General features: G+C 53.4%; 1 protein-coding gene across 6 annotated transcripts in view; it reads left to right on the top strand.

Annotated features, from left to right (window-relative positions):
- The first annotated feature begins 6,364 nt into the window (after positions 1-6,364).
- Positions 6,365-19,386, top strand: part of LOC121452800 (glycerophosphodiester phosphodiesterase domain-containing protein 5) — a 77,506-nt gene continuing 64,484 nt past the window's right edge. For 3 of the 6 annotated variants that reach the window (XM_041659122.1, XM_041659092.1, XM_041659067.1), the window contains exon 1: positions 6,366-7,104. The gene's annotated coding sequence lies outside the window, so the exon portion shown is untranslated. Of the gene's footprint in view, positions 7,105-8,573; positions 8,763-19,386 lie in introns of those variants that run through there. The other 3 variants (XM_041659131.1, XM_041659112.1, XM_041659083.1) reach the window with 3 other exon arrangements.

Raw genomic sequence — 19,386 nt, 5'->3', positions numbered from 1 at the left:
TTCCTGCTCTGGGTGCCTCATGCAGGAAGAATCCTCTGTCCTTCTGTGTCTGGCTCATTTCGCTCACTCTGGTAATCTCACGGTTGATCCACACTGTAGCATTATGGTAGAATTCCCTTCTCTTTTAAGGCTGAAGAAGGCTGCATTGCGCATGCTCCCCCTTTCCTTACCTGTTCACCCGGCTTGCTCTCACCCTTTGCCTAAGGTGAACAACACGATGGAAACGTGCTAAAGGCTCTCCTGTTGTGTGTGTGTTTGCACTCTCAGTGAGTTGCTGGATTTTTTTTTTTTTTGCATTTATTGTTCTGTGCACGTGTCTGGGGTACATGTGTGCTACCGCGTACATGTGGCAGTCAGAGGTCAACTCTCTGGAAACACTTCTCTTCCTCCACCACGTGGGTCCTGAGAATTGAAGTCAGGCTGGAAAGCTTAGCGGCAAGCACTTTATTCATTGACCTTATCTCGTTAGCCCTCACAGTCTTTTCTATTTGGGAGAATATAGTTACCTTCCCTAAAGTATGTTGTTATACTGACAACTAAGCTTGATCTGAAATGACAGAAAATTAAAATTTGCACATTTTAATTTATAGTAATATAAACTTCAGTATATATAAATCCAATCACCATGGTTCATTGGGTTTCTCCAGCGTTTTAGGTGTGAAAGAGGTCCTGAAACCATGATTCACGAACTGGTTCCTTAGCTTATATTATTGCAGTAACCAGCATCAAGCAGCAGAGGGCGACATAGGCAGCCAAATGCGGGCTCTTGCAGTCTACAGAAGAGTCAAGTATACACACCTGCTGAGGGTAACCTATGCCCTACTCTGAGGACACTGAAGTACATCTGACAAGGAGTCCATGGTCTAGAGGTTAACAGCCCTGCAATTGAGAGCAATGGGGACAAAGTAACACTGGTTCTGAAGAGCAGTCTAGGGTGCTAGTGAAGGTTCAGGCAGTATGGAGTCGGGATACCTGGGCTTGAAAGACAGGCAGGATTACAGTCAGAGAGAGAAACAGAAGAGCTTTTTTTTTTTTTTTGGTTTTTTGAGACAGGGTTTCTCTGTAGCTTTGGAGCCTGTCCTGGAACTCCCTTTGTAGACCAGGCTGGCCTCGAACTCACAGAGATCCTCCTGCCTCTGCCTCCCGAGTGCTGGGATTACAGGCAGAAACAGAAGAGCTTTAACTTCTCCAGGTAGTGTGTTCAGGAATCCAGGAGAAGAGAGAGCTAAGTAACACCCTTCACTAACCTGACCCAGACTTACCAAAGCCACCTGACTCTGGGGCCCCAAGGGGCCACACATTCCTTCTTCCCTGGTCCTTGAGCCCTCTGTGGTTCTCCATTCTTGAGTTACCTCCTCCCCAGCTCCAAGGCACATTCCCTTACCAGTGGCTCTACCCTGACATGTAGTCCTTTGTCGCTGCCCTAGGGAGGGCTGGCCTGTCACTGAGGATGCTCCTGCTTGTTCCTTCATCTTTACCCACATCCTGCTCTCCCATCATCCCCAGATATGCACAGAATTGTTTCATCCTGGGACCCTCCTGTCTTAGTCACTTTTCTTCTGCTGTGAAGAGACACCATGACCAAGGAAACTTATAAAGGAAAGCATGGGAGTCTGTGTACAATTTCAGAGGGTAAGTCCAGGATAGGAAGCATGAAAGCATGCAGGCATGGCGCTGGAGCAGTAGCTGAGAGCTCACATCTGATCTGCAAAGTTGCTGGCAGAGAGTGTGCTAGACTGGGCCTGGCATGAGCTTTTGAAACCTTATAACCCACCCCAGGGGCACACCCCCTCCAACAAGGCCATACCTCCTAATCTTTCTCAAACATTTTCACCAACTACAACCCCAGCATTCAAATTTATGAGCCTGTGGGACCAGTTCTCATTCAAACCCATGCTTTCAGCAGGACATGTTTGTTTACTTCTACTCTGGTCTCAGAAATTTGAGGCTGGGAACAGGGTGCAGATTCTTACAAGGCCATGGTGTCCTGGACCCTCCACAGCCTCCCTGACCCATCTTCAATAAATGGGACCATAAAGGTTTCTTGGTGTATGGGCTTAGCTTCTACAGTCCTGGTTTATACAGATTGTAGCTGCTGGGCCACAGGAGACGTGGAAAGCTAGGGACGTGAAGGGTCAGCAGCCTGGAGTCTTCAGAGGCCCCATGCTGTGTGTAGGTGAAGAAACAGGGACTATTCAGAGTGAAGCTTCCTCAGGATGGAGCCCACAGTTAACCTTGGCATACCAAAGCCCACCAGCCCCTCCATCTTCATTTAATCCATCAGGTGCCTATGTGGGGTTCATCACTTATCAACATAACCCAAATGGATAGGAAAAACTAACTCACCTGATCCCTCAAAACATCCTATGTGTCATCTCCCACCTTACAGATGAGGAAGCCAAGGCACAGAGAGATCACAGAGCTAACACAGGCAGTCATTATTCCAGACTGGGCCATGTGGCTCCAGAGTGGCTCTAGATAAAACCGCTCCCGCTATGCAGCCTCAGTTTCTCCTCCTGCCCTCAGTCCTGCTCCACAAATGGATGGACTTTCTCACCCAACACGGCAGTTCCTGCGTTGATGTCTCTGTGACCGGAGTCCCCTGAGTGTCTTGAGTTATCCACAAAGCCTTAGGAACGGCATGCTTCTTGCTTTAGTTGCGGTGACAAAACACCCTACTTACAAAGGCAACTTAACTTCAGCTCATCCTGTGAGGGCTCGATTTATCACGGCAGGGAAGTCACGGATTCTGGGTCCTGCGGACAGCTGGTCACATTCAGTGACAGTCAGGACAAAGAGTGATGGAGGGGGGTCCTTGGCCTGCCCCTTTCATTATATTCAAACTTTCACTCCAGCTTACAGGATAGGGTAGGGCTACCCACTTTAATCCAATGGAGAAATTGCTCACAGGCATGCCCCAGAGGCTTGTGTCCCAGGTGATTATGGATCTAGTCAGGTTGACAATATTAACCATTACTGGGACCCAGCTCTCATGATCTCCCTGTAGTGATGCTGTTGCCCCAGTCAGCTAAGTAGGCAATCGTGTTCACAGAGAACTCAACACACAGATCCATGTAGATAGCCCTGGACCAAGAGGGTGTCCCTGTCCCAGCCTGGGTGTCCAATATGAGGCATAGGATTTGGTCTAGTTTAGGAAACACTGGGGAGTAGAGTGAGAAAATAAAACACACTATCTCAGGGCAGGGGGGCAATCAGGTTCCATCTCTTGTCCTTAGAAGCTCAGAATTGGGTAGAGAAACTGGCTTACCACCAACCCTGATCCATGGGCATGCATTTCAAGAGAGGGGCAAGAGCCTTCACAGAGATGGTGCCCAGAGTAAGACAGTGCTGTCCACTGGAAGAACTGGGGAGGCTTCTTAGAGAAACCAGCCTGTACGCTGTTTTAAGCAATGGGACATTCATTCCCCTTGTGGGAAGGGAAACACACAGGGACTATGGGCTGGTGGAACCGGAGACCAAGGAGGGAACTCTCAAGAACCTGCATGTGCAGTGTGCTCGGTCAAGACCACTGACCCCTCTGAACAGAGAGCTGCATGAAGGTAAGGTCACCACTGCCTGCTGAGCCTCGGCCCTCCCGCTGCCACCAAGCACTGTGCCTGCTCATCACACACAGAGGTTATGTAGTGGAGAAGCATTATACAACAAGGTGGCCTATTTAGAAAAGAATGCAAAGTGAATGATAACTGTCAGCCTGCGAGCAGAGTGTCCATCTGGGATGAGAACACAGAGTGCCCGAAACACGTACCCTGCAGAGCTCCTGCGAGTCTCTCCGGCTAGAGGCACAAGGTCCTCAGGAGCAGCGGGGCTCACAGAAAGGCTACTGTTTCCTGTCAGCCTCCAGGCGTGGATTCCAAGCCGGTCCACGCACTGACATCCTCCCAGACAAACCATTACCAATCATACCACTGTCAAACTGTGGCTTCCCTAGCCACAAAAGGCCAGAGTGCCCCAGAGCAGAAGAATCTGTCTCCTTCAGAGGGGCAGCCAGGGGGCAGATGTGGGTGTTTGAGACCTCAGTGCTGGTTACCGCTTGGTGACCTTGAGAGGACCTCTGGAGTCACCCAGGGAGGCTATGTTCTGAAAGGCTTTTTTCTTTTTGACATTCTGTTCATCTGACGCCCCCCCCCCCCCAGGCTGCTCCAACAGGGGCAGCCAGACAGCTCTACTCTGAGACCCTCATTCATTCATTTCTTTATGTGGAGGTCTCTCAAGGGCCACCAGACATCAGAGGGGCCATGTGGGCGGGGCCGTACATCCACAGAGTAGCTCCCAGCTATGAGGAGTGGGGGGACCGAGGCACGGACATGCCTAAAGAATCTTCCGGGCAAGTGAACCAGACCAAAGGCTGCCTCAGAGTTCAGGAAGGCATCTTAGAGAGGGTGACATATGTTACTCAATTATTGTGTGACAGGCTAGAATCTGAGACAGTAGCAAAGAAAACGAGTGAGCACTGGGCCTTGAACTCTCACCTTCATCCTACAGGGAAGTCAGAATAAACCCAAGGTAGGGTGCACGACAGCCTAGGAGGACCCTAAGAGCAGTCGCTTGGAGGAACTGTGTGGAGACAGTACACCTCACTTGTTCAGTCTGAGAGAGGTGTGATATAGAGGCAGAGAAGAGAGGAGGAAAGACGGGGCAGTTGGTATAGGTGGAAACAGAAGGGCTACAGTAGCAGGCTAGGAGTGCAGGGCTTGATGGTGCTGCCAGTTCAAACCTGAAGAAGGTTCCTGGCACAATGGGAAGGCATCGTAGCACCAATATCACCAAGTTCGACACAGGCATCTTTAGTCTTCAGGCAGGCCCTGTGACACTCATCTCTCGGGCTATGTGTTCTAAGGACACTTGTTTTCCTACAGAAAATCCTACAATCCATCGTGATCGTGTCAAAACTTCTCGTGGCTCTCCTTACACAAAGCCCATTCCAGGCTCCCCTGGCTTAACCTTCAGCATCATCTGGCTGACTCAGGAGGAGCCAAAGAAATATTTGGTTCTTTGGCTAAATCTGAATTCCCCATTACCCGCCTCTCTGTAGTCCCCAACACTGACTCTTCCTCCTGCCGCCAGGATTCCCCCAGGAGCACATATTCCTATTAACCTTGCTAACTCTTTTTGACTTCAGCATGCCTGTCACCTGCTGGGGGAAGCAGTAACTAAATACAAGGCAGAGATCCCCAAAGGTGATCTCTGTCAGGAATGCCATCCCCCCCATCTTCTAAGTCCACTGCCCTTCTGGTTCCTCGCTCACTTCCCTGTCAAGCTGCAGCATCTTTGGCTTATTTATCAGTTGTTATTATTATGATTTGTGAGACAAAGTCTCATTCAGCCCACACTGGTTTTGAATTCTCTAAGTAGCTGAGGACGACCTTGAACTGAATGAGCGTCACCAGTGGAGGCTAAAGCCGCCTTTCAGAGCAGGTCTAGCCCAGGAATGTCACACAGAGACAGAGGACGGGTAGACTCGTAGACCAGCAACGGGAATCTGGGGAACATCACGTGGTCTCTTCAATCTTGGTTCGCAGCAGTGACTTGGGACTCCATGCATAAGATTGGTGTGAGGCTTACAGACGAAGCTGTGATGTGCAGCCTCATGCTACGGCTCCCCAGGCCAATTAGTGACATAGGCCCCGCCCGCGCCCACTCGAAACATTCATTCATATATCAAACCCTTCCCGCCTGCTCAGTGCCCAGCACAGGACACTGAAGCCTCAAAGACAGGGGCAGGGTGGGGAAGCCGGTGCACAGGCGACAGACGTCACGATTCGAGGTGAATTGTCCTCACACACCTACGCTTTTATTTTTGAAACTAATAACGACGCTCCTCCCTGAGTCGCCGGACGATGAGAAAGGGGAAGTGTGGGAAACGGACCTGTTCTTTATTTTTAAAAACTTCTTTTGCATCGCTTCCTAAAATTTGAACCTTTCACTGCTTTCAAATGCAGCTTCGTGCAAGGAGCCCTACTAGGGGGAGCCAGAGACCAGCAGCATCACGCCACGCCCCGGGCTCTACCACCCAGGGACATCCCAGCTCCAACCTCGCCTCCTCCGTGCCTTGCTCTCCCGGGTCGCCGTCAACCCAGGCCCCTGCGCTTCTCCCTCCATCCTGGTCCCCAAAGGCGGCCCGCTCCCAAGCTGCCCACTACATTCATTGTCCTCCTCCAGCCGCACCAGTCTACGTTCAACAGAGTTCCGCCCTCTTTCCACGCTTCCATTGGCTCGCGCTGCCCAACCGCGCGGGGACCCGCCTAGCAGAGTCCCATTTGTCCCGCCTTTGCCCGCGGCCCGGCTAGGGGCGGGGGCTCTTCTGGCCCCAGCCTCTGAGGGCGGAGCCAGGCTCGCGGGCGCTCGGGCGCTGTCTCGGCGGAGCTCGGCTCGGCTCGGCTCGGCTCGGTCTGCAGCTCGGGTGGGGGTGGGCGGCTAGTGTGACAGCGGCGGTGGCAGAGGCTGCGGCGCCGGGCTGAGCAAGCGGCGAGCGCTAAGCGGGTAAGAGGAGGAAGTGGAGCAGCGGCACGGAGATCCAGAGTCCGCTGCCGGGCTAGGTCCGCCCAGATTTGCAGAGCGAGCCGTGTTGGGACCTGGGCAGACTTCGCCGTGCTCCGGCCGCTGGCGCCCCGCCTGCCTTGCCCTGCCCTGCCGGTCCGAGCTCGGCGTTCCGCGCCTGGACTTTGCCAGCTCGGTGGTCTGCAGCTGCTTGATCCGGAGCTCCGAGGCGGGACGCGCCCGGCCCCATCATACCGACCCTTCTCCACCCGTGTTCCCTCCGCCCCCGGTCGGCGCAAGGTGGCCCCGCTCCCGGACCTGAGTGTACAGGAGCTGGGACGCCCACCGGTCTCTGGCTCCGCGAGAACACAGACCTTCAGCTGCCTTGGACCGGACTGCCGGACTTGAAACTATACCGGCGTCGCCCGGGTCCAGCGCACCGTGAGGGGTCCCAAGCAGGCAGGACAGTCAGACTGAATCCCTGGTCTAGTGCTGCGAGCCGAAGCTGCCACCTTCCTCTGCCCTGGGCTAAGGACTTGGGGTGCCTGCACCAAAGAGAACACAGGGGCTTCTTCTGCCCTACTCTCCAGCAAGCTGAGGTTGCAGGTGAGAGCCCCGGATGCGCGGCGGGAGCGGTCCCGGGAGCCTAGAGGCAGGGCCCGGGTCAGTGGAGGGCGTGGAGGGGACACTCGCAGAGAGTCAACTATTTAGGAGAGGGCGCGCAAAAGATAGTAGAGTGAAACCTGCACTTATTGAGTGCCCATTGTGTGCAGGTCCGAGCCCCGCCCTTGCACAAAGCGTGCCTTAGCCAAAGCTCCGTGCGACCCCTCCCTGAGATAAAAGCTATTGTGATTGCTATGGGCGCGGACCTAGGGGGAAACTGAGGCGTGACTGGGTTGAGAACCTCTGCTTTCGGTGCGGAGGATTAGGCTGGGGAGAATAGAGAAGATGAAGAGAGCTAGCTTAAAGAGCAAAGAGGGAGGAGAGAAGAAAGGAAATAGGTAGCTTGCAAGCCAGAGATTGTTAAGGTGGGGGCCACAGGGACATCTAAAATCCTAGCACTGATCATGAAACTGAAGAGGTACTTCTCCTTACCAGCGACTCTTGGATTATAGACATGCCACCTCCCGGGGAAAGTGACCCAGCATCGAGGTGGGAAGCTTCCCAGTTCTGAAAGGTCTCTTCCTGGGGTGCAGGTTGGAGTAACAACCGGCCTCCCAGAGCCAGGGTCTCCAAGTTGCTGATCTTTTAGGGACTCACCATGTTGGTTCCCAAGCCACGGCCGTGTGGAAGTTGGAGTTGTAGGTCCCTCAGAACTCACCCGCCTTCCCTTCTTGACATTATTAATGGGGACACTGAAGACTTAGGGAGGGGGGAGCAGGGTTGCCCCAGTCCCTGAAGCCAGTGAGTGGTTGAACCAGAAGATGACCTGAAAAAGATTTCCAAACATCCATCAAGGGTCCTCTCTTCTTCCCTTCTCAGACCTTTGGGGTTTGTGGCTGAGTTTCCTCACCCCTGCTATGAGGTTGGGGTGACCATGTATGAGGCTGCAGTGAGCATGTGTGATTGGACTGAGGCTCAGATCAAGGCTTGGCCTCGGGTCTCTGTTGCTGCAGATGAACCTGCAAGGCCCTTCCGGCCCAGGAAAAAACTTCTCCAGGTCTTATGGTTAGGACTGCCAGGTCTGGGGCCACAGTCCAGGTGTCTCGATTCCCAGGCAGAAGTTCCTCTCACTGCCTCTGGATCTGTGTAGGAGAGGGCTGTTGTGATAGAATATTTGGTACAGACTCTGTGGGCCCTGTTCTGGGTGGGGAGGGGGGAGGCATTTGGCCTTGGTCTGGGCACTGTGGCCTTGGCTGGGACTGCTTAACCTTTGTTGCGTTGGGCTCCCTGGAGTCTGGGGAAATTACCTTGGAAAGCCCCTGGGAGATGGAGCAGGGTCTTAAAGCCTGTTCCTGGGATTGGAGGGGTTCAGGGAGCCTAGAAGGAAAAGAAGGGGTTTGGGATTCCCCCTCCCCCGCCTCTGCCTGAGGACCCAAATCCTCAGAATAATCCTTGCATCTAAACAGAGCTTCTCCTTTGATGAACTAATTTCACACCTGTGATCTCATCTCACCATGTGCTGGAAGGAACATGAGGGAAACAGGCTCGCGGGTGAGGCAGAGCAGGGGGCTGCGGGGAGCCTCCTTCTGATGTGGCACCTGTGAAGTGGGGTCTAAACACTGTTACCTGCTCGGATAAGGGGAGAATCCTGCAGACAACTGGTAAGTGCTAAGGCGTTTGTGGAACGTGCCCAGTATGGACTTGTCATTTGGGGCTACCCTGTGGGGGAAACTGAGGCCCAGAGAGGTGAAATCTTTGGCCGAGGCCTGGTGAGTTTGCTGCAGGAACTATGTGAGCATCAATTGTCTGCCAAGCCGGTGTAGAAATTACTTAGACTAAGTGGCAGACTGGAGGCTAAGTGACTGGTGGCCAGTCCTGACCATGGGGCAGTCTTGTCTCTCTCTGAGCCCTTTGCTTTTCTGTGAGAGTGGAATGACTCTTCCCCCAAGGTTAACTGAGCAACTGAGCTGGAGATACACACAGCGCAACCATCCATTTCCTTCCCTGTGGAGAAAGGAAACTGGAGTTTTGACCAGGAAGTCTGGAAAAACCTCAAACTTGCTTGAGGTTAGAACACAGGTGGTTGCTGCAGGCCAGGAGACTTTGATTGGCTTTACCGGGCCCTGGGCAAGGCCAGACTCCCGGTGCCACCTTTCCTGAGTTACAAGACCTCCTAGAATCTGTTTGGGGAGACTGGTTAGGGGCTCTGGAGTCTAACAGTCCTCACACCCACTTCCTGTGGCTTCCTGTGGGGCAGGAGCTGGTGTCCATTCCCTTTGGCCCATTGTCTGGCCTCCCTCAGCGCAGGGCGCAGTGAATAATTTATCATTCCCCTCGCTGGGAGGCAGGCTAGGGAAATAGCTTTGCCTGGCTTCCGCCCCACCAGAGGCCAGAGGCTCCAGATTGCCTCAGCCTGGGTTATGCTGAGCGTGCACGTGTGTGTGTGTGTGTGTGTGTGTGTGTGTGTGTGTGTGTGTGTATGCACGCACACACATGTGTGCAAGAGAAAGGATGAGCAGGACAAAGCGAGAAGAACCTATTACTCTCCCAGCGCTCTACTGTTGGGAGGGGGACAGGTACCTATAGGTAACAGTCAGGATTAAGGTCACTGAGCTAGGATCAAGCTGTAGGGCTAAGATTCCAGCTGTAGGGCTAAGATTCCAGAGATGTGGGGGAAGGATAGGAGAGACTGGCCAGGGAGGTTCTCAGGGAACCCTGCTCCAGCCACCTGTTCAAGGTGAGACTGGAGGCCAAGGCATCTGACCATACATGGCCACTCTTTCTCCCCTCTGCAAAATTATCATAGTGAAACTCGCTTCTCAAGTTCATTATGGCCAACTGTAGGGTCACATAAGTAACAGGGGGCAGCAATGGTAGCCAGTAAAGAAGTGCTTCACTGTGAACACACAGGGCAGCCCCTGTGTGTCAGGGAATGCAATGGCATGGCAGGTGGAGGGGTGAGGAGGATTCTGGAGCGGTAATAATGGGTTAGTGATTCAGAACCAGCGCTGAGCAATTGGGTGGGAGAGGAGTGGAGGCCCTGCTTAGAGCCCCTCTGTGAAGTGGGGACCAGGCCTTGGGTGTGGCTTTGCCAGCCATAGCGGCTAATGGGGCCTCAGGTTCCTTGCTCATCACTGTTTAACACACCACACGTGAGCACCAAGCTACCCTTTTTCTTGTGGGATCATCTGGGCCACATGCCTGCCCCTCCTCTGCTCACTTCTATCTGCTTCAACACAATTTGGGTCACAAATTCCACCCCCAGATGTTCCTGCGTCATCCAACCCTCTGGGGTGCTGCCTGTAAGTGTTTAACATGTCATAGCATACTGATAAAAGTAATAATATTCTATAGTTTAGGAAACACATGCACATATAATTCTACCATGGTGATGTTAGTAATAGTAATACCCTTCACCACTTAGGATGGGCTGCACACTCTAGACACACGCTTTATACAATATCCATCATGGTCATCCTGCAGAATGTCTGTTTTTACCCAGAGACTGGTGCTCAGAGAGGTGCTCTGTCTTATCCAAATTCTCTCAGTGAAACATCAGGGAACAGGGAGTCAGGCCTGCATCTATTTCAGTGGGAAATCTTTGATCCTCTCTGTCACTGCATGGAGACTTAGCCAACTTTTAGGAGCCGTTCTATGCCCTCAGCTCCACCCAGTACCTCGAAAGCATTTGTTTTATGGTGATGAGCCTACACTTAAGCCTTCTTTCCTAGGCCAGTGTCTGGCCATGCTGGACTGAACCCTGGTCCTGGGCTCTGTCCTGGCTGGTAGGGTATGTTGCTGGCAGCGAGTCAGCCCCTCTGTGTCTTGCTTGGTGTCCAGTCCTCTGCAGTGTCCTTTGTGACCCTGGCAGAAGGAAGAGGTCACAGTACAGTACAGGGCTCAAGGATGTGGGAGGACAGGCAGCTGTGATTTTAGCCTAGCTGATCTCTGGGCCAGGAGCACTGTGGTCACTTGAAGAAGGGTGGTGGCCTGGGCTGCAGGCAGCATGGTCATTAGCCGTGATTGAGAGCTGGCGGGGTTACCCAGGTTGGCAGGACTAGAGGCCAGCTGGCCCGGCCACTGTGGGGTCATTGGCAGGGCAGCCGGCTTCTCCTTGCTTTGCTGCCTGTAGGGTGCCAGAGTTTTGTGGGCCATGGTTTGCCTACTGTTCTGCTGTGGTTAGGGGAGGATTGGTAGAGTCCTTCCAGGCCTGGAGATGCCTCTACCCAGAAGTCCTTGAGACTCCTCTCAAGCAGGTAGAGCCCAGCCTTCCCATGGCCCCCATTCACCTGACAAGCCTGGGGACGGGATCTGTCTGCTGGCCAGCCTGCAGAACCCTCCCCTGAATGTCCTGCAGGGTGTCTGTCACATGGTAGCTGTCCTAGGATAGGGGAGGCAAGTGGCCCCTGACACAAATCTTTCAATTCTGGCATCTGTTTACCTACCTATGAGCTGTTAGTGGTATGTGTGGGGCCTAGTGAGATGCAGACAGAGTACCTGGTGAGGTCTAGCACACAGACAGGTCCTCCCGCGAATCCCTTTGCCTTGCTCTCTTTGCCCTCATGAACAAATGACACCTTAAGAAGCTAACTAAGAGCCCAGGAACTGAATCCAGGGCACGGCAGGGAGGCCTTCCTGGAGGAGGCTTTTGGGTGAGTTTGGATGGGAAATGCTGCTTCACGTGTGAGCATGAGCCGACAGTTGTTGGCCTGGGGGGACCTTGGGCTGGGGTTGGGGCAGGGAGTAGGACTGAGATCTCTGGGGACCTGACATCTTCTCAAACCCTGTGCAGCAGCAGTGGTTCAGCTGAGACAAGCCTTTTGGGATCCCGCCAACAGATACAGAACAAGTATGATTTTTTTTTTTAAACAGGAAGTAGCATTACCCCACCCTTCATCCACCGACAGGTGACACCACTGGAGACTGTGGGCTGTGGGGGAAACACACTGACCACAGGTAAACACATGGGTGTCAGAAGTCCAAGCTGAGAAGTGATTTCTTGAGGCTGGGCTGGTCCCACTCACATGGCTGAGGCAGGTCACCTCATCTGTAAAATGGGGCCCATTACATCATCTCCTTCCCAGGGCTGTTGTGAGGATGACATAGACCCTACACATAAATTGTTCAAAAGGCCCCGCACAGCCTGGGATTTGGCTGAGAGGTGGAGTACTTTCTGAATATGCTCAAGGCCCTGGGTTCAATCCCTGGCACCCTGAACACACACATACACACACACACACACACACACACACACACACACACACAAAGCCCCAGCCCATAGCAAGGACTCAGTGAATGGTAAACTGTTGTTATTCATGTCACCAGTGTCAAGCAGGTTGCCGAGAGGGAACAGGTGCTCAGGAAGAGTGTTGGAATGGATCCCAGGCAAAGGGCAGTTGCTCCGCGGTGTGAATGAACAGGCTGGTGAGGAGAGGAGGACACAGGAGCAAGGACAGTGCAGAATGACTAGGGAGATCAGGGCCAGGATGCCTAGTGGAGCATCAGGGAAGGCTTCCTGGAAGCAGTGAGCTAAGGGTGGCCAGGACCTCTAGCCTCTGCAGACTGCCCTCCTTTCTCCTTGCCACCTCTCCATCCACAGTAGGGGGGCCAGAAGGCAGGTGGGGAAGAAGTTTAGGCAGCTCGCCCGCCCCCTGCCCGCCCAAAAGGTCTGACCTTTCCCAGGCTGGGGGCCAAATGCAAAGACCTGCTCGGAGCTCTTTTATCTTCTGGCTCACAAAGTTGCCAATCACAGTGGGGTCCCTGGCTTTCCCCCTGTAGCTGTCCAGCTGGTGAAGGAGTGGACTCTGCGAAAAGTGCTCTAGCCAGGCATGGTGGCCCACATCTCTAATCCCAGCATGCTCGTCGAAGGCAAAGGCAGGCAGATCCCTATGAGGTCAAGGCCAATCTGGTCTACACAGTGAGTTCCAGCACATCCGGGGCTCTGGAAAGAGACCCTGTCTCAAGAAAGAAAAAAAAAGTGCCCCCCCCAACCATTTCACCGTCCCAGTCAAGAGACTCAAAGAGAAAGTTCTTTTCTACATAAAGGGCGTCAGGACCCCTTCACTCCAAGAATCCTAAAAAAATCTCACCCATAGGCACCCTGAGGTCAGGGTGGGCACCCTTGGGCTTGTCTTCGCTAAGGTTGGCTGTGAAGGCTGAAGACACTCTGCTCTCTGGAACACGGGATTCTAGTATTAAAATCCCTTTGTTTTCTAAAGAGGTTCCTGGGGTAGCTGTGGCTGCAGTAGCTCCTGGCCTTCTGCAACTCTGGGAAAGCCTGGGCTACTCCCGAGGCTGAGTTATCAGAGTTTCAGGGCATTTCAGTACGGGGCATCTGAGACCTGCCTGTGGCTTCCAAGTGCGGCCCGAATCGTCTCACAGCCCTGCCTATTGGAGGAGCAGCTCCTGGCCACACTGCTGACCGGGGGCTTCTCTGAGCAGAGACATGACAGGCGGGAATAGCCTCGGTCTGACCGGCTTCACTCCTCTGGTGTGTTTCGAGCCTTGCTTTCCTCATCTGGAGAATGGGGGTAGCAATAATCTCTGTCTAAGATGAGACCATGCATGGAATGTGCGTGCCTGACATGTCATGTGACCAGTGCACGGTGAAAGGTCGCAGGGAGAGCAACAGAGGCCTCACTGAACTCAGTCGCTGGATCCACTGTCCCAGCCACCTGCTTGTACCAGGTTTCTGGGATCGGGCTGGGTGGGGAAGGGCAAGTCCTTAGACTTGGGGTTCCTCCCATTGTCTTGTATTTATCTCATTTGTATGGGTGCTTTGTCTGCTGTCTGTGCATCAGAGGCCAAAGAGGGTGTCAGGTCCCCCTGGAACCGGAGTTACAGACAGTTGTGAGCTGCCACGTGGTTGCTGGGAATTGAACCCAGGTCCTCTAGAAGAGCAGTCAGTGCTCTTAACCACCGAGCCATCTCTTCAGCCCTCTTATTGTCCCTCTTTCCCGTAAGTGATAGTCAGCACTCCATTTGCTTGGTTTTGTTTTAATGGTCAAAGCGTCAGGCTCTCTGTAACAATGGAGCCTTGTGTGAATCTGCTTGTTTTCCCAACCCGGATACCCGGCGGCCCCGCCCATGAGGCCCTGGTCCCACCTGGGAGAACTGGAGAATGTCAGAGGGGTGTTTTGTTTTCCAGGGAGGGGAGGGTGCCGGGGGGGATGTCGGAGGCCTCTGTGCAAGCCCCTCACTAGCAGTTGGCCCCACTGAAGTCAACCCCTGTATCTCCAGCCAGTTCGGACCAATGACTGTCTATATAGTGGAGGGTGAAGCCGGTGGGGTTAGAGGACCAATGACTGTCTGTATAGTGGAGGGTGAAGCGGGTGGGGTTAGAGGACCAATGACTGTATAGTGGAGAGTGAAGCCGGTGGGGTTAGAGGACCAATGACTGTCTGTATAGTGGAGGGTGAAGCCGGTGGGGTTAGAGGACCAATGACTGTCTGTATAGTGGAGGGTGAAGCGGGTGGGGTTAGAGGCACAGAAACTTGCACTTTGAGTCTCAGCTTTGTCACTTACTGCAAGGTGACAACCGACAAGTCATTTCATCTTTGAGCACAGTTTTCCTGTGTGGATGAGCCTGTTGGGGAGTCATGCTCAGTCTGCTAGTGTAGCAAGCTGGGGGCCCCATGCCAAAACACATGGGCTATCTCCTCTCCATCCCCGCCTCCCCCAGCAAGTCAGGATGAATGTAGCCTCCGATGAGGCCTTACCTTATCTCCCAGTGGGCAAAGTCCATGAAGACACTAGTGATAGGTGCATAGGGCCCGCTGCAAGCCAGCTCAAAGCCAGCCCTGTGGAGGCTGTGTTCAATGTTTCCTAGAGATGGCAGCTTTTTCAGGCCTTGCCACCCTGAGCTCAGGAGCCCCCAGTCTCCTGAAGGCCAGTAAGGGAATACGGAACCCGCAAGCTATGGTAGAAAGTCGCCGTTGGTAACGGGGGATGTGGGGAGCACGTGAGACTACATCTAAGCAGGGAACAGGAGGCATGGTGTGATGGACGGATTCTGAACTTGGGAGGAAGCCTGGCAAAGGGACAGTACAGGAGGCGGGATTGAGCACTTGGCATGGAGATGCTAGGAGGTCCCACAAGATGCTGATGGTGTCTGTAGAGTGGAACTGCACAGGCCTAGGACACAGAACCCTTGCAGTTAGCCCCTACAGAGCACATGCCCCTGCTTCCCTCACGGCTCACACCTGGGCATCAATGCCAGGGGCAGTGTCTCAGTGCTCAGAGAAGAGTCCTGTGAAGAGAGAACCTCCGCATGCCACCTGTAACATCCTACAGTCTGTCCTCATTTCAGTCGCTAAGCTTGTCTGAGCCTTAGCTGCACACCCGTGAGCCTGGCGACACTTACTGTCCACGCTGTTCAAAGATACAGTGACGTAATGGGTAAGACAGCATCTCACTTTTCACAGGAAGCTCTATAGCCACCCTCACCCTGCTCTCCTCTGTACCATCCTTACTGCCTCTCCAGGAAGTTCTTTCTGGCATCTCACTGAAGTCCATTGTTCCGTAGCTGGAATCCCTTTCATCTTCTCTGGGGACTGTGCAGAGGCGGACTGAGCCCCTCCTCCACCCTAGTGCCCCCAACAGAGAGGCAGAGAACAGAGCAAAGGGACAGCCAGTTTCCATTCTAGAGTTCAGGGTCCCAGCCCTCGCTAGCAGAGCCTTCTGCCCAGGATGGAGGGTAGGTAGGTATGTGAATTGTCCTAAATACTCACACCCCAAACTGTGTGGTTCTAGGGCAGAGGAGAGAGCCCTGGCCTGAGCCAGAAGCCTGTACACTGGTGGCCTGCTGTCCTGCAGTGGGGCTTAAGGCTATTAAACCTCTTTCACCCACAGGCTCCTAGAGGATTTCTGCATTCGGGGGCCCAGGTCTCCCTAGAGAAGATGTGCAATTAGCTTCATGGTCTTTTTTTTTTATTGTTGGGCCCCAGACAACCCGAGAGTGGAGTAGGCAAGGGCTCTACTGGTGGCTGGTGATGGAGGAGCTGAATAATTCATCATTCAGGCTGAGGCTCTCAGAGGTGGTGAGCTTACGGTCAGTTGGCGATACCTGATGGGTGGAGTGATGTCTCCCTCCTCGGACCAGACAATGGTCTCTTGGTGCTCTTGGACCTACCTACCCAGCTAACTGTACAGCAGCTCTGGCTTGCTTGAGCACTTTCCCCTCGGTAGAACCAACCACCCTACCATCTTTTCCATCGCTGCAAGTGGGAAACCAGAGAGAGGTTCAACAAGGCTGGTACAAGGACTGGTTAGAGATTCCTCAACCTGTTAGGGGGCTGGGTAGGGACCGTGGAGAGTCCCCTCTGACACCCAGACCAAGCAGGACCCTCCAGATGATGGACAGGGGCGGAACACAGGATAGGCAGGGCCAAGCTGGCCCCATCTGGGAGAGCTGGCATCAGGCAGAACTCTGCTCTGTGGGCAATGGGCAAGGAGAGTAAGCCTTGGGAATATGGATCACTCCCCCTGGGCATTCTGGACCCCACCAGTTCTACAAGCCTTGGGAACTTATGCATTTTGGTATCACAGGGTACTCAAGATTCCTTCCTGTTGCCTTGGACACACACCAGTGTATCCTTGCAAAGCATTGCTATTGCAGTGTCTCTGAGTTCCCCACAGTCTGCGAGGAACGTTTGTTAGGAAGGCAACGAGGGTAGGTTCTGGAAGCGGGCCTACCCGGGACTCCCACCTTCTGGTGGATCTCAGGTCCCTCATCTCCCCACACACAGCTAGAGACCCCGTGCCGGCTCTATGAGTTGAGTGAGGGAATGCTCAGCCTGTGCCTGATGCATTTTTGTGGTTTTTACCATCAGCCTCACTTTACAGACGAGAGGACGGAGAGTTGAAGCAAGGTGACCATCTGAGGTCACTCCGTGATGTGGTTTGTTTATCCAGGCTTCCAGTCTGTGTGTGTGGTGAGTGAGTGTGTGTGTGTGTGTGTGTGTGTGTGTGTGTGTATTTGTTTTTCCCGACGAAACCTCGCTTTTACCCTCAAGTGAACTGCTGCATCATTTACTCCAACTCTTCCGTGTGTAGCGCTGGTGCCTGCTGCGGCCTGTTGTCCACAGTGCCAAGCAGCACTTGCCTGGAACGTAGTAGATATTTTTTAAATGCCTCGTGCGTTGAGTATGCCAAATGGTGTAGATGCAGGAAGCTGTCTTCCAGGCAGTGGAGGCACGTGTCATGCCCAAAGGCTTCCTTTTTCTCCTCATCATACCTGAAAAACCATTTGCATTGTTTGGGGCAGAGGCCTGGAGTGGGGAGATGGTTCTTTTCCTGCATGGATGGGCCTTGCAGAACTTGCCTGCTTTGCTGAGTGCCTGCTCTAGCTACGCCTGCAGCCCTGACTATGTTCTGGCCCCAGTCTCCCCATCCCTCCATCCTGATGTCCACAAACATCTTCCTGCATCCCAGCCCTCCTTCCTTCTCCTCTCGTGCTGGTCTGAGTGTCTTTTCTAATTGGCTGGTCTTATTTGCCTGCCTGCCTTCCTTCCTTCCTTCCTTCCTTCCTTCCTTCCTTCCTTCCTTCCTTCCCAGCCAGCTGCTGGTGCCCTGGTCCTGGATGAGAACTCCATCCATCCTGGTGAAGGATTTCTGCAGTGGCTGTACTTGGCTAGCATGACCACACCCTTCTGGCAGAAGACAGGGAAGTCAGGGTGCACAGAGTGAATGCTGGCACCGGATTTCTGCCTCTGCCTGCCTCACCACCCTGAGTCTCCATGATAGTCTAGGAGGAATCTGGACACCTCCTCTGCGGACAATGCATGCCTGGTCCAGCAGGCGAAGTCCCAGCCCTGCAGCTTAGCTCATATCTCCCGGCCACCCTTGACTGTCCCCTTCCTCTGGACTCTCTTTGCAGGTTCTGTGGTCTCGCCTTCTTTTCTGTCTGTCACCGAGAATTGGTGGTAGGGGCAGAGGTTGGACTATCTGCCTCTATTAAATGGTGAATCCAGTGTGGCCTTTCCTGGAGACCAGCCTCAGAGCATCCTCTAACACACACACACACACACACACACACACACACACACACACACACTCACTCACTCACTTTGTCCTGCAAGGGACTTGAATTAATCCCCAACTGCGCTCTGGAGAGCCATAGCACCTCATATATCATATAACTTAGAACCTTCTAAGGGTTTTTCTGTGTTACAAGCAGGTAGGGGTGTACAGTTAGCTTTTCTCAAACTTGTGACATTCTGTGTTGTGCTTTGTTTTTGAGACAGGGTCTCATTTAGTCAGGGCAGCTTTGAACTTCAGGCTGCCTGTCTGTCCATCCGTCCTGTGTGCCCCTTCTAAGTGTGATTTTAGATGCGCCTTATCATGCCAGGCTCCCAAGTTTGTCTGGAGGCCTGGAACCTGGGACAAGCTGCTAGGCGAGTTGTCACCTGGCTGCCTTGCCCAGGAAGAAGTCTGTTTCTCGGCTTAGAACCGTTTATATTCCAGAGATATCTTGAGGACACCGGTGCAAGACAGGCTTGGCTGTCATAGCAGAGCTTCAGGCTGCAGGGCATGTGGAAGGTAGAGATGTGTTGATTCTTCGTGCACCAATCGGACCTGTCTCAGGCACCGACTGCGGGCCAGGCACACAGCCAGCCCTAGGAAATGCCAAGACACGTCTGACTAAGAATCTTCCATTTCATTTCCCAGCCCACTAGGGGTTTTTAAAGAAAGACACATACAAGCCTTAAAAGGAAGAAGCAAGTTTTTAATTGTTCCAGGTCGTGGTGGTGGGTGGGCGGGTGACACATTTATTCTGTGCAGCGGAGCGGCACCTAGACCCTGCTTGGCGTCAGTTATGAGCTCCTGAGGACCAATTACCCTAGGCGGAGATTCTCAGCTGCTGTAGGAAGTCTGAGGAGTCAAATGGAGTGTGTGAGGCCTAGAAGAGGAGGGAGGGCGGAGAGCACAGGACGCTGCCTCCTGACCTGTTGGCCTGGACTTGGCGGGGTAGTGAGATGCCATAAGGGAGGTGGGGTGGGGCGGGGGTGGGGTTCAGCAGTCTTAGCGGAGAAAGAACTGGATCAGAGGTCTACGTAGAGGTAGCAGTGTATGGGGATGCTTGCTCCTTGGACAATGGGAGCAGAGGAAACCACTGGAGAGGTTGCTGGGTAGATAAGGAATGTCAAAATACCAGCTGAGCGGACGTTTAGCTGACCAGGAGTGCCCTGGGGGCCGGGGCCAAGTCACAGTCATCCCAGGTCCCCAGCGCTTGGCTACTGCCCAGTTGGCATGGGTGGACTGGCTGGATTTTTAAGCAGGTTCTTC

The sequence above is a fragment of the Microtus oregoni genome, unplaced genomic scaffold, assembly GCF_018167655.1.
Source record: "Microtus oregoni isolate MIOR12 unplaced genomic scaffold, Mior012 000000F_ref0000247, whole genome shotgun sequence".
Taxonomy (NCBI): Eukaryota; Metazoa; Chordata; class Mammalia; order Rodentia; family Cricetidae; genus Microtus; species Microtus oregoni.
This window is presented reverse-complemented; position numbering and strand designations above follow the sequence as displayed.